The sequence below is a fragment of the Talpa occidentalis genome, unplaced genomic scaffold (genome assembly GCF_014898055.3).
Source record: "Talpa occidentalis isolate TD23 unplaced genomic scaffold, MPIMG_talOcc4v2.1 talOcc4.12, whole genome shotgun sequence".
In the NCBI taxonomy this organism is placed as follows: domain Eukaryota; kingdom Metazoa; phylum Chordata; class Mammalia; order Eulipotyphla; family Talpidae; genus Talpa; species Talpa occidentalis.
Genome location: NW_023601212.1, coordinates 67,520,750 through 67,547,729, shown reverse-complemented (window position 1 = coordinate 67,547,729; position 26,980 = coordinate 67,520,750). Strand labels below are relative to the sequence as shown.

Genomic DNA, 26,980 nt, shown 5'->3' with positions numbered 1-26,980 from the left:
TGTTAGTGTTTTCATCCCCCTTTTCATGTCCCTTTTGATAGTATGACTCAAAAAAGAGTACTAAATTTTGGCTTAGTCTTCCCCTGAATAAGAAAAGATGTCTTTGTTAAGTGGGTACTTATACTATTGTGAAAAAAAAAAATATATATATGGAAAAAGACCAAAAAAAGTGCCCTTCTCCTTCAGAAGATGTAGAGTTAAACCACTTTCTGGTTCAACAACATGAGTCTTTCATTTGAAATCTTGTTCTATTTAAATACCCTGTGGTTTTAGCTGCAATTTCATGTTTTGCTTAATTGTCCAGAGTGACAGATGTGATTTTTGTATAAGTTTCTATCCCATCTGTTTTTGTGCCAGAAATATATGTGGAAGGTGCTGGGACTTCTACATAAGGATGGGCCTTATCTACACTTATAATAATAAACTTATAGACTTGAAAATGAACCAAATCGGAGTTGGCAATGACTACAGAGGGCCCATTTTTTGATGTTTGTGCTGCCTCCCACTTCTTCATTCTCTCCTTTGCTCCAAATCAGAATTCTTCAGGAATGACTAATAAAGAGATATCTTTCCTTCTGAAATGGAGAGTTAACACGTTCCTGGTACAGCTACGTAGACAGGCAGAGTCAGGAAACCACCTTCAATCAGCACTCTGGACCCCCACTACTTCCCATCTTCCACAAATATGCCTCCTTCCCACTCCCAAGCTTAGGGAGACCCTGATAAAACTTCTGGGATAAAAGATACCCCTTGTATTCCAAGCCAGACTTTCAAACAGGGCTGACTTTATGGAAAGAGACCACCGCTGTGACATAGGGGCCCATGTCCAGAAGAACCTGCATTTGGTTTAATGCTCTGATGTTGCCATCTTTAAATGCTCAATAATTTTGAAGGAGGGACTCACACTTTAGTTACCTAATGGGTCATCACAAATTCTATAGCAAGTCCTGCCTCCAACAATATTTTATTTAAAAGTTTTGTAAACAGTGATCTGACATAATTAAAATAGAACAAGCTTATCATGCTCAATGTATATTCTATACATCTATGTTTGGGCCTGGGACTAACACACAGAAAATGTATGATGGGAGGTGCAAAAGGGGGAAAAGGTAAGAGGAAAAAGAAAAGATAATTTCTGGAAGACAACCTATTCATAAACTGGAACCTATTGATAGAAAACAGCAAGATTTAGAAAAAGCCCTTACTTTTTCCATCCAAACTTGGTATCAAAAGATTTGGGATAAAGCCAATTCTCTGTTTCGCACTAGCTATGTGACTGTGGGCAACGGCTGCCTTGCTGAGCTGTCAGCCCCACGTCTGCATCCACTTCCCCCAAAGCCCTTCGCAGAGCATAATATGGACCCACAACTGTGCCTGATGCTTTTCCTCCTCTGTAGAATGGGGATGCCGCGGCTGCTAATGAAGCTATGATGGTGATGCTGATGGTGATGCTGATGTTTTCTGTAACCTCAGTTAAGAGGAAGTAAGGATAAATGAGACAAGGAAATAAAAGTGCCCTGAAAATTTTAAAGTGCCAAGCCAGATGGACATTACTTTTCTTACATTTGCAGGTGGTGACATGTTTTTACAGTCAGTGCTCAGTTGCTATTCCTCTAATTTTCCCTTTAGTCCTCATTTAATGATCCTTCTAGGCTCTGTTCAACTCAGGAACCACTGATCCTGCTTTCTTCCTAATGTCTTTTTAAATGAGGGTATTCAGTTCTGCAGCTCACAGCTATCTGCTCCCACGTACTGTTTTCCCACTACCAACAGTGTCATCCATCCGAAGGGCAGGACCATATCATACCCTTCTCTGTATGCCACAGCATCTGGGACTTTGCTAGGGCCATGGAATAGGTTGATAAATACTTTTTTAATAGGCTCAAACAAAAAAAGCCGAGTCAGTGAATGCAGCAGGTAAAGTCACTATGATTTCACATGGTGGTGTTTGAAGGGGCATTTCAGATCCCAAAAGAATGAGGGGATCTGACTTACAGTGACTCAAATGTCCACGGCATTGTGGACACTGGATGGCTTTATAGTCAGGCAAACTGAAGTTAAAGCCTGACTTCTCTGACTCTTACTAGCTGCCTGGATCCAGGGAAGTTACTTAACTTCTTGACGATTCAGTTTGTTTGCTCATCTGTAAACTGGGAAGAATCACATTTATGCAGCAGCATCGCTATGAGGTTAAAAGGAGCTAAAGTGTGAAAAATCATTACAATATTGCTCAGCACACAGAATGCATCCAGAATGAGCGCCTCCTCTCCTACTTGCACGAGGTGAAATTCATTTGGAACAGTTTCAAATCCACTATCTAGTTTGTTTCCTCCTTCCCTAAATCTGGCACCAGAAGAGAGTCATTATCAAGAGCCAATCATCTTCACGGAGGAAGCTGAGGTCCCCCGTCCCCATCCAACCTTCCAAAAGCAAATTAGCAAAAGTTATCTGGTTTTCTTCAATCACAAAAAGACAGCTAGTACCCAACCCAATAGTACATGCACACAGTCTCTCTCTCTCTCTCTCTCTCTCTCTCTCTCTCTCTCTTTCTCTTTCTCTCTCTCACTCTCTCACACACACACACACACTCACTCACACACAGACACATGTACATGTGCACACACACACAGTATACCCAAGGAATATTTTTAGAAGATATCACTTAATTTCGTCAGGCTCATATATAATCATGGAAGGGTTAAAAGCAGAACTGTTCACATACAAGTCTTGAAACTGCTTGTTTAAATATGTCTTGTCAAGACATCATCTGTGTGTTCCTGAAATGTGGGTTGCATCCATATCCATACTGTGGATGACCACATAGGTAGAAGCAACCATGCTGCTTCAGTCTCTTACCATATAATATGGATACCTGACTTGCAGTGCTGCAAAGTGCCTTCCCTAAGGAAAAAGATCAAGTCACAAAATAATTTCATTTACAGCCCTTTGGCTTACAAAAATGAAACAAAAGGCTTCCATGGAAGAATAGTGTCTTTTGACATAATAAACATTAGCAGTAGTTTCAACAGCGGTAAATATTGACCCACATATTTCATGTAGGACTGTGAAAAGATTTCCTAGTCAACATTTCAATTTTTTTCTATGCAGGCAAGTTCTGATTATTTAGACAAATTCCAATGGGTGAGATAAAAGAAAAAAAAAACAGCTGAAAATAAGACAACTAAATTATGGGGCCAAACATCTATGGTCTAAATAAAAGATGTGATAGCATAGACAGCACCATAAAGTTTCTCCTGACATTCTGAAGAGACCGGCAGTACTCACTCGTGAATAATGTGGTCATCCTCACATTACTGCAACAAAAATATTAGAGCAAGCAACACTGTCAAATATTCTATATGGATTTGTGAACTGAGGAAAATCATATTAAGAGGCTAGTAATATATACAATGTGAAATATTACATATAGATGCACAAATACACACACAGTGTATCCCATCTTGAGCATACAGGTGCCCTATTTTCACCTTTTTCTTACAAAACATAAATAAAAGCTAGCCACCAGCTTTGATACCTCTGAGAAGTGATGTGTGTCCAGCATGACACCTAAAGCCCGTGGGGTGGTTGATGGAGAAGACAAAGTATGAGGGTAGATGTATATTTCCTCAGCTCACCAACGAGGGCTTGCAGAATACTGGCCCAGAGAGCAAAAAGTATCTGCCCAAGGACTTGGGAGACAGCATCCAATCCTACCCAGTCTATCTTACCTGGTCAGGGGAAATTTGGGGACTAGGACTCCTAATTCTTTTCTAAACCAAAATGCAATGCCACTTCAGAAGTTTGTCCCATTTCTAGGAGCTAGTTGAAACATTTCTACCTTGCTACATTTCCAAGATACTCTTAGAGTATATTGTGGTCATATAAGTCAAGTCCCAGTCAACAGATACAAGCAAAAGTGGGGTAATATTCTAGAAAATTTTAAATAGGAATAAGTCCATCCTTTTTCCTTGCCCTTTCCTCCATTCTGCTGTATGGAATGTATATGGGATAGCTGGAACTACAGCAGCCATCTTGGATCCTGAGAATGTCAAAGAATCACATTCATCTTCTGTTTCTTGAAAGGGGTATGTATGGTTTTTGTGACCGCTGAATACAATCCTAGCACATGCACACTGCATTTGAATCATCATTTTGGTTAGGTTCTTTAAATCTTCCTAAGTTTGTTCGTAAGTGGTAATCTAAATACAATCTAATTCTTCAGAATTATTGAGCAATGGTTATGCAAAACACTGTATACTGAAAATTATGGCATCAATACTAGTACTGTTGCTATTATTTTCTAATTTATTTCAAATTTTCAGAGAAAAGTAGATCAATGATCACCACATTAAAACTAGTTAAAAATGGGAACCCCAATTTCATTTTTCTGGCCTGACTTTACATTAGCAGAACATAAATCCAACATAACTAGTTGTATGAAAATGACCAGAGGTTAGTCAGCATTTACAACAGTTGTGTTCCTAGAAAATTTGCTACAAATATGTTATTTCAGCTATCTGAAAAGTAGGGGAAAAAGGCTTTCTAATTTCATTTAGGTCCCAAGTTTTAACTCCTTGCTTAACTACTATCCTGGGAAATGGGAAGCCAAACCAGGAAACACGGCAGACTGGAGCACATAGGGGAACCTACACACAGTACACTGCAGAGCCAATCTTCAACTACAAAACCATCCCCAACGGGTGCATTATCAAAATCCCATATGAAAATGAAACACATTTCATTTTTAAAAATATGTCATTCTAAAAAACTTAACCCTCTCTTTTGGGTTAATTTTCACTGTTTTCTCCAGAGAAGACTGGATCCCATTGAACTGAATAGAATAGGAAAAAGAAGCCAGAAGTTGAGCCAAGAATCGTTGCAAGAGGCATGAGAAGAGTTTTATACCAGGCTGGCGCTGCTAACCTGTGCTCCACTCAGGGCACTATAGTCGTCACCTCCCAAGACTCTCTCTCTTTTAAATTGAACTTCTCCATAGGCCACTTTATCCTTCATCTGAATGACTTAAACTTACAGAAAGACAGGTATGTAGGAAATACTACATGTTTCTATCCCCATTAATCTTTACAAGGTGGATCATCAAAATGAAGGTGGGGACTAGAATGGGTCTGTGAGCGGGATCATGCTAAGCTGGTTTTCAGCAGTAGGTGAAGAACAAAGTGAAATTTTAAAAAATAATTGTTCTTCCAGGAACATTCACATCATCTAATGAAAGGTGAGTGAGGTAATCCATGAGAAACCCACTCAGGGGTTTTTCCCTCTTCATTGAAATTACTGATGCTGGAATCAGTCATTCCTCTAAACTTATCTGTAACACTGTATTTGCCCCCTTAGCACTCATGAATGTGGGGACAAGGAAGGGAAAAACCCCACACTGATGCAAATAAATACAGCATTCTTTACTATTCACCAAAATGTTCACAAAAACCATGCCCCAATACAAGAATACATTCTATATTTATTTTTTATACTTCCCAAAACACTCCAAGCTCAAGTCTTTTGGAATGCACACACACATTTTAAATGCTACTGATGTCGAATAAATATGTGCATATGAGATTACATTCATAAGTTTGCATAATTTATTATACACGTGTATTCTATTTTTGTAGATTGAGTTTGAGAAGTGGGGATTTTAAGTGAAGAAAATCCTTGTCCCTGACCACCAATGTGTCCCTACACGGTCTGACATGAGGGGACAGGCCTTTTAAGGGCACAGAAGAGGGAAGTGGTTTTTCTCAAGATTTTTGAATAAATCATGGAGTCATAGCTAAGGAATGGATATGAAAGAGAAACTAAAAAGATAAAAAGAAAGAAGCGTGGTGGGGGGAGCGAGGACAGAGGTGACTTGTGTTTTTAGAACACGACCCTCCTCTAAGTGAGTGAAAAGAAAATATCCCCCAAATAATCACACATTTGGCTTCAAACGTGAGTGCAACCTAACTACTCTGAGGAGAATGGAATCAGGAACCATCCGAGGCAAAAGAGAGGCAGTTTGAGAAATTCCTACCCATCAAGCTTTATTGTGTTATTCCAACTAAGCAGAGACAAAAAGACAAATCTCAGCTCCCTACTTTCATTTATAATTGAACTAGGTCCAGAAGGATGAAGGAAGCACCATCTGTAACGCATGCTGCATTAGCAGCCGGGAGAATGAAATATTCAAATTACTCTAGGCTACCTCCACAATGACAGGGCTCCAGAAAGGGCCTGGTGACTGGAGAGGGGAGAGGGAGGAAAGAAAGTTGTTTTGCTTTGTTTTTTATGGTTGCATTTTGGGGGTGTGCATTAACCTAACAAAACACTACTGTGGGGGGGGGAGAGAGAGGAGTTGAGAGAGAGAGAGAGAGAGAGAGAGAGGGAGAGAGAATATGCCAAAACACGCTCTGGAGAAAAACAAAACCCAACCTTTTAATTAGTTTATTATTCTCAGAAAAGCTACGGAAATAAAGAGGAAGAGAAGAAAATTAAAAGGGAGTGAGGGAGTGAGCGAAGTGATGAGAGAGAGAGAGAGAGAGAGAGAGAGAGAGAGAGGCTACCTTAAACGATCGATTTAGAATCCCTCTCACTTTAGCTATAAGAGTCGTTGTTCTAGTGTCTTGCCTCATGTAAATAGGGGCACTATTTTGGGGGGTGGTGGAGCTGGAGCTGCTCTTTCTGATACCGTTAATCAGGCTGCTGAAATGTGTGACATGGTAAGTGGCGCTAGCCCCTAGCACTAGTCAAGATGGAGTGACAGGCTCCATTTAAGATGTCACTGCACATAATAAAGTGTAAAACTATACTTAAAATAAACGAGATAGAAACAATAAACTTGACTTAGTATTTGAACTTTTACAGACACATGGAGAAGGGAGGAGAAGACAAGTGTGCTTGGGGACGACTCAGAGGCTCCTGTCTCTGTACCGCTTTTACGGCTGTAGTTTTTAGGGGGATCCAGGCAGCCTCTGAGTGGAGGTCAAGTGGTTGTATCTTCTATGAACAGGGCAACTGACTAGCCCATGGCCAAAGTTCCCTGCAGGGTCAGTAGCAAGAGTTATTCCAAGTCTGGAGTTACAAGGCTCCCCTGAGGCTGCTTCAGAAAGATAGCATGGCCACCCTCACATCCCTAGACTTTTCTCTGGGCCCCGGCTCTGGGCCCCGCACTGTCCACCTGTGCCAGGGTTGCCTTGCTGCAGCTTGGCTTCATCTCCTCAGAAGGTTTAACACAATATTGTCAAGGCTGGTTGGCCCCAAATTGGAATGATACTTTTTTTTTTCCCTCCAGGCCCTGCAATTACTGCTACATGTGGGGGTGGATTCAATGTCAAAGCAAATGTTTTCCTTATGTTTCTTTCTTTAAAAAAGAAAAAAAAAATCATAAATGGGAGCCAGCAGTCAAAGCTGAACCAGCCATCCAGGCGTCTGCATCATGCACAGACACAGGTTTGGACTTTCTGGTGCATGACATGTGGGTGCTTTACTCTAGAAGGTGCCCTCTCATCCCCAAATCTATGTGAATGCCACTCAGAAGGGCAGAGCTTGGAATGGACATTTTTTTCCCACAATTATCACAAGATGATACTGGAATTGTAGTTCAAATAAATAATGTCCAATTAAATAATGTTCAATTAAATTGTAATTCAAATAAATAAATTTGTCGCCTATATATTTGTCCCTGTGTCCACCTTCCATTCTCACCCGAATTAGACCATACTTGAGGGCAATCACTGTCCTTTATAAGGTTGTCTTGACTGTAGTATAAAATATATTAAACAAAATCACACTGTGTTATAGCTTGATTTGCTACATTTTCACAAAGGGTATGCAGTCTGGTATCCAGAACAGGAGTCGAGAAAGAACATTATTAGCTGCACCCCAAGTTCCTCATCAGTCCCTCCCAGCCAATATCTTCCAGGGTAATCAGCAGTCCGGCTCCTCTCAAGCCAAGGTATGTTTTGCCTACTTGGGAACTTAGTTTTCCCCAACACCTCCCCATCCACCCAGTGGTGCCCAGTGTGATATTCATCCAGAATTCAACAAGAATTCAGTGAGCACCTACTATGCACTAGGAACTGTGCCAGATACTCAAGTGGAATTGACTACACTGAAAGACAAAAACCCACCAGATTTTAGTTTCAAGCATCTTGGCTGTTGACTTTAAAAAAAAGAGTGAGAAAAAAAAAGTTAGCACACTTTGAGGAGGCTAAGGATAATTTTATCTCAGAGTTTGCACTCTTGTCTTGCACTTGGCTGGTTGATGAGAAGGAAAAGAAAGGCTGCAGCCTGGATTCTGATGGAGACAGAGTAAGAAAGGAGCGAGGGGAGGCAGTTTCCACTAGACCACGGACCCCAGAAGTCACCTCCCTCCCTGCCTCTGGCAGGGTCCATTAGGCAGGGACCCTTCCGTCAACTGCTTTTCCTGTGTCCCCCACTCTGAGGAGCTGAGATCAATCCCTGGCACGGGCACATCTAAGACCCGTGACTTCAGAGTCCGCCTGCAGCTCACAGTGTCACTTCCCACCAAGCCAGGCTGCAGTCACTCAGAGTGGGAGGTTTATTAGCCATAAGCCATGACACTGCGCAATGATGTATTTAAGCAATAATGAACAAGAAAACGGTGGTTGTCTGCAACAACCACTGAAGTGGTAAAAATAATCAACGGTGTTTTGTGAACACAAAGTCCCACCTGCAGATCTGTGATTTCTAAGAGGTGAAAATAACACAGGGTTGTTTTGTTTGGGGGTGGAGGGGAACAAGCTGTAGGATCAAAGAGGAAAAATCACTGTAAAGCATATAGTGATATATAAATACGAGGGTCCAAGAGGTCAACAGGAGGGTTCTGAACAGACGTGCTGCCCAACTAGCAGTCCTACCTGTCAAAGTTCAGTTTGCTCCAATAGTCTAAGCACACAGAATGCCACAAAGCGGCATTTTCAATTATAACACTGAAAGTGCTGTAGTGAAAAACACGAAAGCAGAGGTGTCCTTATTCAGTCTTATCAGATTCAAATAGATCTAGTCAAGCGAACATGTGGACCATGGCCTTGAGGCCAGTGAGACCTGGGTTGGTGGTTAACAGAACTGGAGATTTACTGGGTCCAGTCAACTGACTGGGATCAATCACCTGGCTGCAAGTGTGTGAGGCTACAAAACAGTACCAGCATGATTTGGAAGTTTAAAAAAAAAAAAACAACAAAAAACAGGTTTAAACCAGTTTGGGAAAATGCCTTTTAGAACTCTTTTCTTCCTTCTCTGTCAATACCCAATTGGTTGCAGTTGGAAAACACTGACTTCACTGTCTAGATATGCTAAATGGGTAATATAATTTACGTGATTAAAAGGGTGGGTGAGATCACACCTCTCAAATCCTTAAACCTCTTGCAATAGTCTGAATGATTAAACAAAAGGAGGGTTGCTACTTATATTCTTTTAATCAAACCCTTTGTGTTTCCCATTTGGTCAAACTTCAGACAGTAATAAAAAATATGAATCTTGAGTGCACTGAAGAGTTGAGGCTCCAATAATAAGACAAATTATTATTAGGTTAGAACTTTCCAGGTATTAGGTTAATAGAAAAAAAAAAGGCAATATTTCATGAGTTTTTGCCACAGGGACGCTTTAAATTTAAGCCTTCAAAGTCATGGTCAGTCCATTAAAAATATCATTCCCATGAGGGGATGTCCTTGAGCCTCAACATGGGTTACATGCCTTCTATATAAGAATCTGAATTCCATAGGTGAGAGCAACTGATGTCCCCTATCCAGGCCACTGTTATACCCTCTGTTCTTGATTCAATAAGGGAGGCTTACAGATATTTGTTGCATCTTTTTTTGGCAAAAGAAATACCTTGATAAGTTAGTTTCAGAAATATGGCTGAATACCACCTCCGTGCCGCTGGTCCAGAATCCCTTTCCTTCAATCCCCAACAAGTCACTGAGCTAGGAGTATCAAGTTCTTGAATGAGTTGCCACATTAATATAAATATTGTCTCCTCATCTAGATTTTATCTTTGACAACTATTTGAATACGATTTTTGCTATATTATCACATTAGGAATTCCCTGGATCCCAATCTCAACATTTCATTTCTATGCATATATTCATATGTCATGATAAACCTAAACACATATATTCATATAAACTATGTATACAGAAATTTAGAGTTTGTACTAAATATATTACCTGCCTCCATTTGTCTTATAAACTCTGAATCCGTTAAGAAACATACGAGGAATTCTCAACTCAGTTTTCTTCTAGTGAGTAGATATTATGGTTTTGGTATTTTCATTATATCCACCTTCTCAGCTAAATTATCAAACTATTTCATGCTTTTTTTCCTGGACTTATGGATGTAGTGTTAGGGTACCTTAAGACCCTGCAGTTAAGCATTTTTTTTTTTGAATTAGCAAAAAAAAAGTAATTATAAATATGATTGTGAGCATATGTGCACAGCATTTTTTGTGTGTAAATTATACAAATTATCTCTCTGAAAATAAAACTTTTCTAATTTTTAACATGCTTCCAAATGCCCAAATTAAAGGGGCCTTTTAAAAAAATTGAAGTTTTGAACTGAGGTCACTATTTCCATAGACTATGGAGGACGAAAAAATCCTTAATCCTTTTTGTGACAAGGACTTGGGTTATATAGGGCAGTGGGGGAAGGGATGGGAGTAGCCTTTGTGCTCATCCATCCCTACGCAATGCTGTTCAGATAATATGACAATGACGGCTTATATCAAAAGCCACAGTGCAAATAATCCCCTTCTCCATGCCATCCCAAAGCAAAAGCTGGGCCCTAAAATGAGGGGCAATGTGCCAACACAGATATCCTTTCAATGCCAGCTAGCTCCGTGCAAGGGGAGAGCAGGCAAGTTTTTTCTGAGTTGGGTTTGACAATGAATGTTGACTGGCACCAGGAGGCTACCTTGGCCCCCAGAGTCTTCTTAAAGCCCTGGCAGCCAGCCATGGGAGCTCCAACTTTGCGGCCCAGAGGAGCTACGCTGGCAGTTTGTCAGGAGCTAGGGAGTTACATGGCGCCCTGGGGGTAATAATATTTTCCAGAACGCTCAACCTAATAGTCCCATGATGGGCAATTCGGGGGACTATAGGTATGCTCTTCTCGTTTCTCAGTCTTGGAACTCACATCCATCTCTGCAAAGCACTGAATCACACTCGGCTGACCTTCATGCCAGAGGTGGGGGCACTGCTGTTTTGCTGGCCCTCGCTATCAAGGGGGCTTTCTCCATTCAAGCCAAGTCTGGCTCCTACTTAAAGCCCCCCTCTTTGAATTCATTTATTTAAGAAAAGAAAATGTTGTACATGCAGCTAGAGGCATGCTGGCACTGAACGGATTCTTTATCTTCTTAAAAAAAAACCACAATTACATGTACCCATAAACACATATGCACATCGAATAGGATGTCTTGTTACATGTTGCTTCTCCCTAGATCAATGAATTGGACCCTTCTGTTGTTTCTCCGAGGGTAGCTGCAGAAACTGACAGCTGAATGGCTTTTGTTCTTCCACCAAAGGTCCAATGAGGGAAAAAGCTAAGTTTAGTCTCTCAAAATTCAGACTTGGCTCCTTACATTTTAATCTCTTCATTTCTCTCATCAAGATGGCTTTTCATTCTTAACATCACATTCAGTATGACAGAGAAGTCTGTCGGGCTCTGTGTTTACATTTTATTGATTAAAAAGATAAAGACAGAATAATCAGCTTCATACTTTCCAGCTTTCAGATGCAAGTGGTCGGAGCCACCAAGCCTTCTGGGGTACTGGAACTACTGGGAGGCGCTGCGGCAGTCTCTACAGCACATCTACAAAAACTGATGAAGTATAACATGCCCCCATAAACCAATTTGTATGATCCTAATATGTATATCTCTCTCACATACCCACCCCTCTATTTGTTTTAGAACAATAAACTGAATTTCGTTACCCCCTTGAAAAGCAGGGTAGCCATTTCTCTTTATACAACGACTTTTTTCAGGCCTTGAAATGCAACTGCACTGAAACCCACATACAGGTTGATGCCAGTTTTACGTGTTGAAACAAACCAGTCACTCTTTCTCCTGCTAAGCAGTTAAATTAGAGAGTATTCAATTAATAACAGCTGAATATTCTGTCACATTTAGGAAGATGTATGGTAAGACAAGCGAGTTGTGATGTATCTGACAGAAATGATAAAGGTTCTCCCGACACAGTCTGGCAGATACTTGGCTCCTACTGCGGCTCTTTCTCATGTTCTAAAACGTCAGCAGCACAGACCCAAGATCCAGCATTGGCTTCAAGAAAAGAAACACTCCAAAGTGAACAGGGAAGCCTTTGCCAAGTTCGAGAAAGGTGCCCAGTCTCTGCTTTTCCTCCTGGGAGCGCAGGGGACCTGCGTCCCTGTGTAGAGCACACCAGGACGAGGGCAGCAGGGCTGTGGGTGCACGGTCACTTCCAGGGCCTGAAGTGCAGGCAGTGGGGCCCAAACACTAACCCCCTCACTGCCCAATCCAGTCATGCCGAGGTACATCTTTTCCCAGGTCCTCCCTTGTAAAGGCCAAGGGAACACTTTTCTTATTATACACACTGAATGCAGTCAGGGAGGGCGACCCCTTCCCGCCACTCTAAACAGAATCCTCTCCTCCCTGGGGCCTTTCAGGGCTATGCAGGCCCCCTTAGAAGGTGAGGCAATTCTTCCAACTGCATTATTCCTGCTCCCAATACTGGGAGCCTTTATCCACATTCCTTTAGGAAACTGCTTTGCCCCAAATTGAAAAGGAAATAAAAGAGACCACAGTAAAATTGCTAACATACGGGGAGTGAGGGAGCAATCCATGACACAATTCTATTACACTTTCCCCCCAAGCCCAGACGGCCTGCCACAGGGCCCAGGGGAGGAGAAACCACTCTCATTTCCAAGAACTAAAAGGGTCAGAACCACGCAGGGCCAGTGTCACTCACAAAGGCACGGGGGCAGACATGTTCATGCAGAATGTATTTTTGAATTCCAGGACTTCTTTTCTAAACCTGAAACATCATCTCACACATATGGGGATGAGTGTACCAATGGCAAGGAGGTATAAGCTAGCAATATAGCAAGAAAATAGCAAGAGGTGTGTGTGTGTGAGAGAGAGAGAGAGAAAGAGAGAGAGAGAGAGAGAGAGAGAGAGAGAGAGAGAGAGAGAGAGAGAGAGAGAGAGAGAGAGATCACACAGTTAAAAAACAATGAGAATGAACAACAACCCAATGCAAACAACCAAAAGAATAGGTGCATTCGAATGACCCTGCTTTTGTATGGAAAAGTAATGGAAGTATTAGATTTGGGCCTTTTTAAAAATAAAGACTATGAGTTGCTGATTTAATGTGTGATAATTATTTTCAGAATTGAGTTGCACCACCTAAAAGAAATCTCAGAACCACACATTGTAAACTTTTTAAATTATGAAATTACTGGGCCTCCCTGGTGGTGCAGCCGGTTGAGCACTGCACTGTGAAGCTTCCGCAGCCTCTATAGCGCGGGTTCAATCCCGGCAGGCCGGCGAGAATCCCACATGGTGCCACAGACCTCTCCTGTCTCGCCCGCTGCTCCCCTCAGCAATGTATTTCATCAGCCTGCCTGTTCTGTTCCCCGCTCTGTCTCTGGTGAATCCTCTCACCCTCCCGCACATCTGGCCTGTACCCCAGTTCTTGTATAAGTAAATAAATCTTTAAAAAATTATGAAATTATTGACAACTGTAAAATGCTTTTGTTTCTATAGGTTATATGTATCAATATTTGCCATATTAAAAATTCAGTGTCTATACAGAAAGTGAAGAAAATCCTGTGCACTTTTATACTTTCATTAACAACTTTTGAGAAAAGTAGGAAAGAGAAGGCAGCCACTTCTCTCTTGCAGCATTTGTATAGGATTCAGGACATTTCTGCCACTCCCTAGTCATGCTAAAGCAACAAAAAATTTGCAAAACATAAATTTATTCATGCTTGCTATTGACAAATCAGATTCAGTCAAAACCCTTTTGAGTGATACTATTCTGTAACTCTCACGCCAAAATACATAGAGGTTTTCCCCCCAGAATGTATTTTATAAAACTGAAGCTATTCCCAAGGATGCAACTGACATTTCTCAAGGGCAGGAACTCAGTTTGTAAACAAAGAATGGCACTTGGGACCTCACCTGCCTTGCCCCAAAGTCACAGACTAAACTACAGCACATGGAAGACCTCAGCTGGATGACTACGCTCCTGTTCAGATGAAAGTGGGCTTTTCCACTCTTCCCTGTTTCATAAAACTATTATTATTGCCAACTTTCCCCTTCTAGTTTATTGGCAAAGGCCTTGGATTAATAAAGCCCTCATGGTGTTTATGAGCAGAAGATGGCTTTATTCCCTAATACACCCAATGGCACTGTGGGGCAACAGGCCCTAACACTTAATTAGATTATATAACTGTCAGGAGTTGGTGAGGTCTTGAATTTATATTTCAATTAATATTTAATAGAGCTTAATTAACAATTCCCCCCTCTCCTTCTTCCACGTTCTGCATTCTCCCCTATGTCTTATTTCTCAGCTCTTGTTCTGGAATGGCAATCTGGCTCACAGTATTTGGTAAGGGGAACCGATGGGTCAGAGGCCATTCTCCTTAGATATGCATTTGCTTTGGCACCAGCAAAGAAAATCATGGGGAGAATGGATGTCTTTCTATGTGAAGGGAGAGAAAAAATTCTGAAAGGAAAGAAATTGACACACTAACTGTCTGACATCTTAAACTTGCTCATTTTTTGAGGATCCAGTGCAAAACCTCCTGCAGCATTTGAAAGAAAATAATGGAGGTGGCTTCTCTAAACTCATGAATCACACAGGGGTATTGACAACTAGATTTCAGAGGCAGTGGTTCTCAAACATTTGGGGTTTGGTACTCCTTTACACTCGTAGAAATTATTATGGAATCTAAAAAGGTTTTGTTGATAAAGATTATATCTGTCAGTATTTACATTCTAGAAATTTGAAACTAAGATCTTTTGAGATGTTTTAATTTACTGAAAAACCATTTAAGCTCAAAACATATATTAACATTATAGTGTGCCTTTCTGAAAAAAAAATTAAAAGTGAGTGCATTCATTTTTTTGCAGATTTTTCATGTTTAACTTAATAGAAAGCACTTGGATTCTCCTATATGTTGCTGCATTCAGGCTGTGATAACGTCACACATCATGCAGTCTCTGGAAAACTCCATTGCACACTCATGAAAGACAGAGAGGAAAAAGCAAGTCAAGTCTTAGTATTATGATCAAAATAGTTTTGACTTCATGGTTCCCTGAAATGGTTTGGGGACCCCGCCCTCCCCGACCATAATTTGAGCATGGTCACATTAGAAAGTTTCAAAATATTTCATGGACATACCACAAAAGGCTAAAGTAGGTATATTCCTTCCTCGTTTCCTCATTCTGATTATTTTAGCTAACTACACAATAGATAAGCCACTGACCTCAAGTCATGATGAAAACTAATCTAAATACAGCTTTCTGTTCCAGACTTATGTGCCAGTTCTTGTAGACTTTCCTATACAGCTGGAACAGTTTAAAGAAAAAATAAGACACCGGAAGGAAGACAAAAAAGAGAAAACAAAGACTATCTCCCAAGACCTACCTCTTGTTCTCTCATCCAAACACTGAGAAAAAGCTTCCTGAGCCAGATATGATACCCAACGGCAGCCAAGGAGCCAAAAGGGCATCACAGAATTTGAGATCAAGTTCATTCCCACCCAACAGGAGTAGTTTGCCCAGACATCAAAGATGGTATATATTTTGCTTTGGTGTGATTTTTCTTTCTTTTTTAATACTCTTGTTTGAGAATATATTTTAGTTGCTAAGAAACTAGTTTCTTATTGTAGACTCAGTGAGAGTAAAGATAAAGCAACTGTCAAAATAGCTTGTTATTTTGACAGTAGCCATATCATAACCATAAATGATACAGTTTATCTGTACATTTTTACCCTCACTAATGGGGTCTAAATACTGTATTCTCAGATATCTCATACAGACACAAAGACATACACACACGCATTTTAGTAGGAAAGGCCACCGCACAGTTAGCAGTGAGCATTCATTCAGTGAATACACAAATGGGTGTGCATGCATACACAACACACACACACACCCCATTCCTCAGTAGTTTGAAAGCTCCTTTTAAATGAAACTTTAAAGGGCGCGATTTAGGTCAGTATTTAATATGTTTGAAATATATATGTTTTAAAGTGATGAGAGCCTCCCTGACAGCGCGAGGGGTTAAGACGGAACCTATGAAGCTCTCTGTCGCCACCACAGCACAAGTTCTATTCCCAGCCAGGGAGCTACCCACATGGCACAGCAGACCTCTCCTGACTCACCTGCTACTCCTCTCAGCAGTGTATTTCAGTCAATCTACCTGATCTGTTCCCCACTCTGTCTCTGGTGAATCTTCTCACCCCCCACACTTTTGGCCTGTACCCCAGTTCTTGTATGCACAAATAAATAAATGTTTAAAAAATAAAGTGAAGAAATACTTTTTTTTTAAAACATGGTAATATACATCTTCCTCTATGCAGTAATGTTTTAGCTTAAATCCCAACCTTGCAATCCTAACCTAACAACAACAAAAGCCTTGGGTATGTCTGCATTCATTCAAAGCATCATTCCTACATGCTTGATTCTTGATCACACGATTATGTTAACCACTGTCAGACATCCTAGCCTGCTGGGCCTATGGTTCTCCTAAACCATGCAGTTATGCTTTGACCAGTGACAGACTCATTCCCTCCCTCTCCACTTCCCTCTATTCACTCATCTACCTCCCCACCCAACCCTCCCTCCTTCCAATCATCCCCTACTGTCTTTCCATAAAGTTTTTGGTATGGTGAAAATATCCAAGTCTTGATAATAGCAAGTCACATGGAGTAAATCTATCAAAAACCTCTAGCAACACAAAACCAAATACCTGGATATGTATTTCATTTCACTTTTGTTTTGCTGACAAGTGGCATTTGCCAGAATTTGAAGGAGAAAAACAAAAATAGATTATTATCTCTCATGTCTGCCCAGGGCTGACAATAATAATAAATGCTATTCATCATACTTTCACCTATTTCTAGGGTAATGACCCTTAAACCGTGATCTAAGGAATATTAAGCAGTTGCTAGTAATTATTTGAAGTAATAGAACAACATGGAAAATTCTTATACTCTTAAGTTGTGAATTGAGTAAGGAAGATACTTGTATATGTTCCAGTTTTAGCTATCCAATCTATGTCTGTCTGTCTGTCTATGTCTGTCTGTCTGCCTACCTGCCTGCAATGAATAAAAACAGAAGGTGGAATACTAAAAATGAAGTTAAGTACTGCATTTTTGGAGGGTTATCAGTAACTTTCCCCTGTGTTTTCTGAATTTACTGTGTTGCTTTAATTATCTTGATAGCCACAAAGAAAAGAAAGAATATATTGAATCACGTTAGTTGTAGTTGATTTACTCTTCTGGTAGCCTGAAACATTTCCCCAGAAGGAGTGAGACACACTCTGAAAAGTTAAGGTGAAAGATTAGGCTGAAGTCAAATATACTATAGCTATGAGTTTTTTCTTTTGCATTTCCTCCTTGTATTTCGGGTCCAATTTGGAGTGGAGAAGGATTTCCTCCTGCTTTCTCCATCACCCACCAATTCCTCCATCCCCACTCCATGCTGAGGTGCTTCCTGAGAGTAGGGTGATATTTTCAAATCCTTCGTGGAGTTTGCACACCATGTGCTGACCTTCCTCCTAGCCCCTCGTGAAGGACAGGTGTCATGGACATTTGCTCCATGACCACGATTTCTGTTCTTATCAAGATGCAGGAGAGCTTCCTCTGAATTCAGCTAAACTGTGACCTGCAAACGTTTCTGCTGTGAAATTTGAAATTTGTGATAGAAAATCCCAAGAAGCCAGAGAATTCTGCAAAATATGTGAGTCATAGGGAAAGAATCTGTTCTGTTCTGATTGACCCTTTTAATGACGCATTATTTAACCTTAGATGATGAGATCACAGAGCCTGCCATGACCTCTTATAATGATTGCTAAGCTGACCTTAGGCAACAAAGCCAGCAGGATTCAGAATTGATTAGGAGGATTTGCTACCTCTTTCTGAAGAGGCCGGATGTAGAGTTCTTATTTCCACTTAATTATCTCTTGGCCTGTCCTCTGATACACATGACTGCTTCTAGAAGCCAGCAGGAAACGTGAAACAGTGCAAGTCAGTCCAACCCCAATAAACTGGCTCTCCCTCCTGTCTCGGGAGACACACACACACACACACACACACAGGCTCCCTTTGTAGTGTGACATGATCCTTTTCTCTCTCATATTTTGAATAAATGATTTGATGCTCTTAGTTTTTTATTATTTTTAAAAAATATTTTCTACCTCAATGCCTACTAGTTTATATTAGTAGCAGGACCTCTAGATTTCCTGGCAAACCAAAAATTTATCAAAATGAACGGTGTCCCTACTATTTATCACATTGGCTAAACAACTTTATTTTGGAGTCAGAGTGGTAGGTAGACCTTTTCTCACAGACTGTTTGCCATGCATCATTTTAATACTTGTGGCTTGTGTATATATTGGGAATTGGAGTAAGAAATGTTTGTGTTCTGACTTGTAAACTTAACCTTCCAGCTCTCAAGCTCCAATCTAAATGAGCTCTAAAGCTGCCTGTCCCTGCTGTGTCCTGGTAGCCAACACCTCCATGGATGTAGTTACTTCCTTAATCCCAAGGCTCCTCCAGTCAAGGTCGAGACACTTAAGAATCACCAAGGCCCAGCTAGCAAATTTCTCCACTCAAAGGATTACTCATTATCTCACCATTGCTCTAGTTCTTGGCTCAAGAGGAGACAGCAAACAATGCCCTGCTTTTCGCACTTTTAATGAGGAATCTGGCAAAAATTAAGATTTGCAGTATATACATGGTGATTCAAGATCTAAGAGGCATGGCTACTTGCTTATGGCTACACAGAGAGGACCAATGTTCCAATCTAAGATGTAGCAAGTGGATCACAAAATATATAAAAAAAAATGCACTCTCATATTACATCATAAGAGACCAAAAACATAAACATGACCAAATTTATCTTTGGGGAATAGTGCTCTGTCATACATACATGTGAAATATGTATGTGTGTGTACTGTATATGTGTGTGTGCTACAGTCACATTAGTTGAAGAGCTACACAGTACTCTGTATATCCCTGACCTGCTAAAATGAACGAGATTGTTCTCATGACTAGTTTTTTTTTTTTTTTTTTATAGAGGCATGCTTTATTTATTTGTTTGCTGGTTTCTTTGTTTGTTTTGTTTATACATATACTGGGCACAGTCAGAAGCGCGGGAGGGCGAGAGAATTCACCAGAGCCAGAGCGGGGAGCAGAGCAGGCAGAAGGACCGAAGTACACTGCTGAGGGGAGCAGCGGGCGGCAGGAGAGGTCTGCGCGCCATGTGGGACCCTCCTCCAGTGGCCGGGGAGCAGCCGGGGATCGAACCGGCGCCGCAGAGGCCGCGCGCAGCTTCGCAACCCAGCGCTCAACCGCTGCGCCACCGGGGAGGCCCCTCATGACTAGTTTTAAATCTTGATCAAGGAGTCAGTGGTATGTAGTGGTAAGAGAACAAAAGTCAGAGTCATAAGATCAGAACTAGGGCTAGTACTGAGTGACTTAGGAGTCAGGTACTCTCTGAAACTCAATTCATTTACCCCTCAAGTTCCTCACTGGCACAAAGGAAACAAGGATGGCTGCTCAAGCACTTGTGGAGAGGGCAAAATGATAAAAAGATTTTCAAAAGAATTGTGTGAAACATGTACTTCCTCTGTAAGATCACCTGAAAGTCCAATATGTAAAGAGACAAACTGGCTCCACTCCAGAAGAACAGCGGGGTGCTGGGCCAGCTCACCAGCCAGCCCTTCTCCTCCCCAACCCCATGCATTATGTGAACCAAGGATCCTTTGGAATTCTTTGCAAAAAAGTACGAGATGTTTCATATAAAAGTGAAATGAAACTGCTGCTGTTCAAATGAGGGTTAGTAAGAATCTAGCCAAGAATCACTTGGGAAAAAAAAAAACAAAAACAACTATTGACATAACTTTCTCAAATTATATTTAAGAATTTTGCTCCTTGTTACCACTTTCATCTATAAATTCTACACTCTGTAGCTAATACTTGTGAGGGGGATGCCTTCTGTTACAATCCTGTCTTTTCTGAACCTTTTGCCTAGAAAGATGCCAAACACAGGAAAAATACTCTAGAACAAAAACACTGACTTTCCTGCCTTTTCTTTGGCCAAAAGAAAATCACGTTTAAAACATTTTTTCAAAGTATTTGGGATAACCACTTAAAAATATGAATGTTACAATGTTCTATCATCAATAAATCATAGGCCTCCCTGAGCAATGCCAAGGATCACGTGAGAGCAATCAATCAAAGAGTAATTGTTGGATTCTGGTATTGACAATGCACATGGAGGCCAAAGGGAGAGACTGCCCATAATCTGGTTACTCAACAAGGCCGGCTGTGATTGGACTGCAAAGTAAAAGCAACTAGAGAACGGGACTTGGGAACATGACATCAGTTACTTTTAGTCACTTAAACACACATGAAGGTAGATAGCAGAAGTCACTAAGGAACTTTTCTGAAAGGTCTTATCTGGATGGACTTGCCTTCTGCCAAAATCTTTACTGGACACTTCATAGTAGGAGTACTGGCAGAAAGCCTATAGAAGCTTTGGCCCAACATGTAGCTGGTTGACTTGAATTGATATTGATATTGTTACTATTACTACCACCTTCTTTGGGTGCTTTAAATTTAGATGATGCAGGCCATTCAGAGGAACCAAAATCACTTCACAAATTTATTGTGTTGACAAACAGGATGTGGAAATATACATTTGTAGAGGTTTAAACCTATAAAGCCCCCAAAGCAGTTACAATGATATAAACCTACTTTATCTCAATAAACATAACATGAAAAATAAAAAATGAAAGGCAACTCATTTGTGGTATTCTGAGCATTTTCCAGCATATTAATTATTATAGCACTTTGGTAAAGAAACAGTATTATGACTCGCTTTTATAAGGGTAGAAATGTATGTGCAGACGTAACATTACTATTAGATGAAATAGCTTTATATAGTAGACTCTATCCTTTGTAAAGCACTTTTAACATGTAGCTTGTGATGATAAAGAAAACTCCCAGTGCAGTATCAGGGAGATAGAGAATTCAGTAATTCTAATTTCCAGGCCATTGCTTAGTCTGGGGGCCATGCTTTCCTTCTATTTTTCACTGTGAAATTCAAGTTTCCTGCATTGCTATTTTTCCTTGGAGACACAATGTGGCACAGTGGAAACAATATGAATTTTAATATTGGCTCTGCCACTCACTAACCACTTGACCTTGAACAAATGACTTCATCCCTCAGACTCAGTTTTCCCTTCCATAAAATGAGAACACAAGTATTAACTTGCAAGTTTGGGACAGAAAGTAAAATATTAACTCCTAAATTTGGTGTAGAGAATAAAAGTACTACCCAGCAAGTCAGGTGTATTATGTGCAATACAGTCCTGCAGATGACAGATAATCAACCAAGATGCAATCCCTCCTTTCTCTCCCCCACTGCCTCTTGTTTTCCTAGATAAGGAACTAGTCCAAACTCAACTAAGATTTGTGGCCTATGTATAATTTTTGCCCATACTGCTGAATAAAATCTCTTCAGATTACCTCCACATTGCTTATCTCTTAATCAGTACCTACCTAAGGGAAAGGTGTGCAACTACTACTAATTAAGCCTTATACCCTTGAGTATGCAATGTCTCTGGGATATTGGGGAGAGCTTAATAGGGGAAACTGCTTATTGAGCTTGTACCATGTGCCAGCACTGTTCCAATCCCTGGAGATGCAGAACTAATGCAGAAAGCTCAAGACTTCCTCTATTTTTTTTTAAGAAATCTTTTTTTTCTTTTTTTAATTTTTTTAGGATTTATTTATTTATTTATGCAAGCACTGGGAACACTCAGAAGCGCAGGAGGGTGAGAGAATTCACCAGAGCCAGAGCGGGGAACACAACAGGCAGACTGATGAAATACACTGTGGAGGGGAGCAGCAGGCGGGGCAGGAGAGGTCTGTGTGCCATGTGGGACCCTCGCTGGCGGCCGGGGATCGAACCAGTGCTGCAGAGGCTGCGGGCAGCTTTGCAGCCCAGCACTCAACTGCTGCACCACCAGGGGAGGCCCTCAAGACTTCCTCTTATAGAGGAGATATGACCCCTGCACTATAGGGTTATTGCAAGGATATAAGATAATGTGTGGCATACCGACGGAGGCTATCTACATATGTCAGAGTAATCAGGAGTGGTATTATCATTTCACACTAAGTAGAGCTGTGTTCAATAAGTACTTGCTCATTGGATATATGTAAGATGTTATGGCTGGAAGTTTTCAGAGTTATTAGAGTAAACTTTTGATATCTCAATCTAAACATCAAGAAGATAAGGGGCTATAGAAGGGACTTCTCAAATTACAAGGTTAGGCCAGAAATAAGCCTAGAAAATATAATTTGCCATTAAGTCAAACAATGATCTTTGAATTTTTTACTTCAACTTTCCTATATCAAACATATAGGCATGGTTAGACTGCATCTTCTGGTATTCCTAAACACTTCTAATTGTTCTTTGATGTTCTAAGACACTACCTCCTGGGGTATCTTCTGATGATATGGGACAAATATGAAATGAAATCATCAGGATTAATCAAACATGTCCATATGCTCCCATCAGATTTCTAACTATCTAGCCAATATCTATTCTCACTTTCTCCCTCAGACACAGAAATGCAGTTCATGCAAAGAATATGCCCAGGTAAACAAGTATATTTTTCAACCTCCCTTGACATTCTGGATAATTACATGTATATCATATGGGAGTTTTAAGAATCCTCCTTAAAGGGAACAAACTCAGTGGAGAACTAAGCCCTTTTTAGCCTTCTTTCCCCTCTTTCCTACCATCTTAACTGGAAGGTGATGACTAGATATCCAGCAGCAATGCTAAAATATAAAGGGGGTGCTTAAGGACTAAACTTAAAATCAGAATGATGCCTTTATATGGTTCCTGGTTCCCTGATGCCTCATCTTTACAATTCTATTCCATGGTAGATATATTTTTAAACCACAGTAGTGTGTAAGTTTTTTTTTTAAATGTTGCTAGTAGACAGATGTAATCCTAAGTAATACAGTGTTGGTAAGCTGTCTGACAGAATCCTGGATTTCCTTGGAATCAATTTTGGAAACATATATATATGAAAGATGATGCAGTCTCGTGGATAGCACTTAATAAATTCTAAGGGATCTAGCATATCTGGTTATGGAAAAGGGCAAGTTGGATGTAGATCATTTCTAATAGCAGCAGAGGAAACTAAGTAGTTGAGTAAAAGATCAAAATAGTGGATGGCAAGGGCTAGGAGGGTTAGATTCTTGAGTGGTGAGAATGCCTTATTTTAAAAAAAGAGACAAATAGGGGAAGAAAAAAGGATAACTCAGCATGTTACCATCAACCAAGATTCTGACTGCAGTAGAGAGAAGAAATGCACAAAACAGATCAGTAGAAGCATTATCAACTTTGCTATCACGGCAATACATATTGCTATTATCATGACCATCTCAATTGTGTTGCCACTTGTTGGCTATTTCGCAGGATCAACAATTAAATATTGAATATCACCATGAGCGCCCCCTGCAGGCAAGCTCAGCTGGGCTTCCCCTGATTTGTTTCATCACTGGTGTTGGCTTCCCAGGGTTCTTCTTCACTGGTTTACACTGTTTGCCAGAAACTGACCCCAAGTAAAGTCGATCTTATTAATGGAGTCAAAGCTTGGTGCCACTACTTCTGTCCAGTAAGTAGTATGCAAAGCCATGACATCTTTGTTCTGTTATGAAGTTATTCATTACTATTTCACATTCATCACTGTCAATTGTTCTACAGTTACTTTTGGAAGCCATGCCTCTGGCATTTTCAAGCAGCAAGCTGGCTGGGATTATTAACCTCCATTCTGTAGATATCTAAATAAAAGCCTGAATTCAGTTAAATTGATCTCCATGTGGTCATTTTTGGGTCAAATTGCAGCTCTCTGGTTTCATTTTTTTAAAAGTGAGAAACTAAGCAAGTTTCGTTAAAAATTGACTGTTTTTATATAGCGGTTTCCTTAAGTAGATAGCTGAGTTCAAATGTAGGTAGTAGTTCCAATGTGCCATTCACTCACTCACTCACTCATTCATTTATTCATTCACTGTGTAAAATAAGTGTACTATTGTATTGGAAACCCATATTTTGATTCTCAGTCTTAAGTATATGATGGTTCCTTCAATGTATAAATAATATAGATGTCCTGAAATTGAAGGCTTTGAAGATTTCTCCTCTTACCTCAGAAAGAACAAATTATCTGCAGGTTCTCTGTTCTGGAGTTTATCCAGAATTCATGGCACTGTGAGCACAAAAGGTACCATTTCTCTACAAGAATCCCTGGAAGACTGCTTTTCAAAGGTAGGTATTTTTTATTTGGCTCTTGGATGAAAACTACAACTCTCAGCTTTTCTTCTTGCACATAAATTTGTAATTTTCCAGATGGGATATAGTTTCTCCTAGAAAGGTTAAAGAAATTTCTATTTTAAAAGAATTAAACCATTGGCTGTTAGCTCCAGGTTTACAAGTCCCTCTTGGAATTGATGGTGACATTTCTTTGCTGTTAACGTAGGTGATTTTCACCCTAGTACCTCATTGTGGCTTTGGAGGTTCATAAATCAAGCACAAACACACATGCATGCGTGCACACGCACACACACGCACACACATACACGCATACATGCTGACTCCAACCTCCTAGGATATCAGCCTCACATAGTTGTCTTCATCTAGAGATCATAACTACGATGATGGCCAGGGGACTTATTAAAACACTCTCACCATTTATTAGAGCAGTGTAGTGAAAAAGAAAGAAAAAAGGGCTGGCTACCATTCCACCAGTGCAACCAACAGGGACACACAGTCCATTTTGCAGTTACTTCCTTGTATGGATATTACATTTAAACAACAGGAGCAAAAGACAATGTGATCCACTAAACCATCAGTCTTCCGCTCTTGGATCTGAAATACATTTTACTTACAGGACCCTTTCTGGCTGCTTGTTAACAAGAATTGCAATTTATAACCTTGAAAATCTGTACAGCTTTCTTTGGAATAGTAAAAGCATACATCTAAATCATATCGATTTTGGATCATTAAGAAGAATTTTGCCTCCTATTAAAGTCCTCCTGGTCCCCTGAGTCCAGAGATATCTTTATCATGGCCCATGGGTGCTGTCCTCACTCCATGAGCCTCTGATAACCACAGAGACTATTGCGAACTTCTCTTCTTATGTTCTAGAAAATCTGCCTCCCAGTCTCTTAGCTAGGAAAGGCAAAACTATTAGTCACACATAATGGTAGAGAAAAAGAGGAAGAAATAGTCCTTTGCTAATGCAAACAAACACACATAGATGGCCAAATTTTGTTAGGTTTTCATCATTTTATTTTTACTTAGGCTGCCATATTTAATAATAGCCTAAATCTTATGTTTTAAAAATCTTTTAGTACCAGATCTTTTAGTACCAGTGATCAAATATCAATTTCCACAGGCAGAATAAGTTTACCCTTTTCTGTGATACCACAGAATTTTGCAACTCTCTGCATTATAAAGCACTTATTCTTTTGTACTGAAAATGTTCATTACGTATCTGTCTTCTACATCAACTGTGAGCTCCCCGAGAGCAAAGATAATGTCTTATTTGTGTCTGGTACATAACAGATACACATTCAGTATTTTCTGAATTAATTAACAAATCCATACTGGCAGCTCAAGCACCTCACTACACAGCTGGCACATAGTATTTACTCAGAAAAGGTACTAATTTTATATTACCCAAACCCTTATTAGTAGGGTCTGAGCATTGAAGGGTTCTCCCTTCTACAAAATTGGTCACCATATTGGTTTTCCCAACCACTGTCCTCTCTCTGACATTGTCACCTACATGCAATATAATTGGCAAGTACTGGGTAAAGTTTATGTCCACTGCTAAAGACAGAATTGAGTCCTTTCCTATTTTTTTATCCTTTCCATACTTTAATTTGAAATGCGTTTCCTTCATTATATGGTTCAGCATATAGCATGAACGACTCAATATGTTTGGTGCAAAGATCACAGGTCACAGGAAAGATAGCTTGACTCAAACGCACTGGATCCATTGTGTTGGATCCAAGAATAGGATGCATTCATGGCCTTGCCAAGTGCCATCTCTTTCTTTCCTCCATCTTACTCCTAGCCCTTCACTAATACCTTTTATTTCCTCTTCCAACGTGCATATCAAGTTTCTTCTCCTGGAGAAATGAAAATCTTTGAAATGTAGCCCACTGCCTTACTCGTAGGTCTATGCGCTTAGATGTTGCCATATATTTTCTTCCCACGAAGAAATGGAGATTTTCCACTAAGTGTATTTTATTTTTTTAAAACAAATAGCAGCTAAACCTCTGGTATTGGTGCCTAAATAAACCCTGGAATTGAAATGTAAAATATTAATCTAATATCTCAATAGAATCATATATGTCTATGAGAGCTCAGATAAAAGAGACGTGTGTAGGACACACACACACACACATTTTCACACAGTCACTTCATAAATGCTGCAGCAGGAACTGTGTCCAACCCCAGGAAAAGAGACTGTGCCGCTTAAATGAAAAGGAAGAAAAAAGGCAAGAGGGAAAAAAAAAGTATAATCATCTAAACTTTTAAAGACAGCAATTTAAGCAAATTGCCATATCTGCTTTTAGAAATGAAAGGGGAAGAAAAATGCTCATTTCTTTTGAAGTAAAATTGAGCAGGTCAATGGCTGTGACAATCCTCTCAATAACCACTAACAAAAGACCAGTTT

At 40.2% G+C, this 26,980-nt stretch overlaps 1 protein-coding gene across 4 annotated transcripts in view; it reads right to left on the bottom strand.

Annotated features, from left to right (window-relative positions):
- Positions 1-26,980, bottom strand: part of PBX1 (PBX homeobox 1) — a 657,632-nt gene that overhangs the window by 114,340 nt on the left and 516,312 nt on the right. The window lies entirely within an intron of this gene.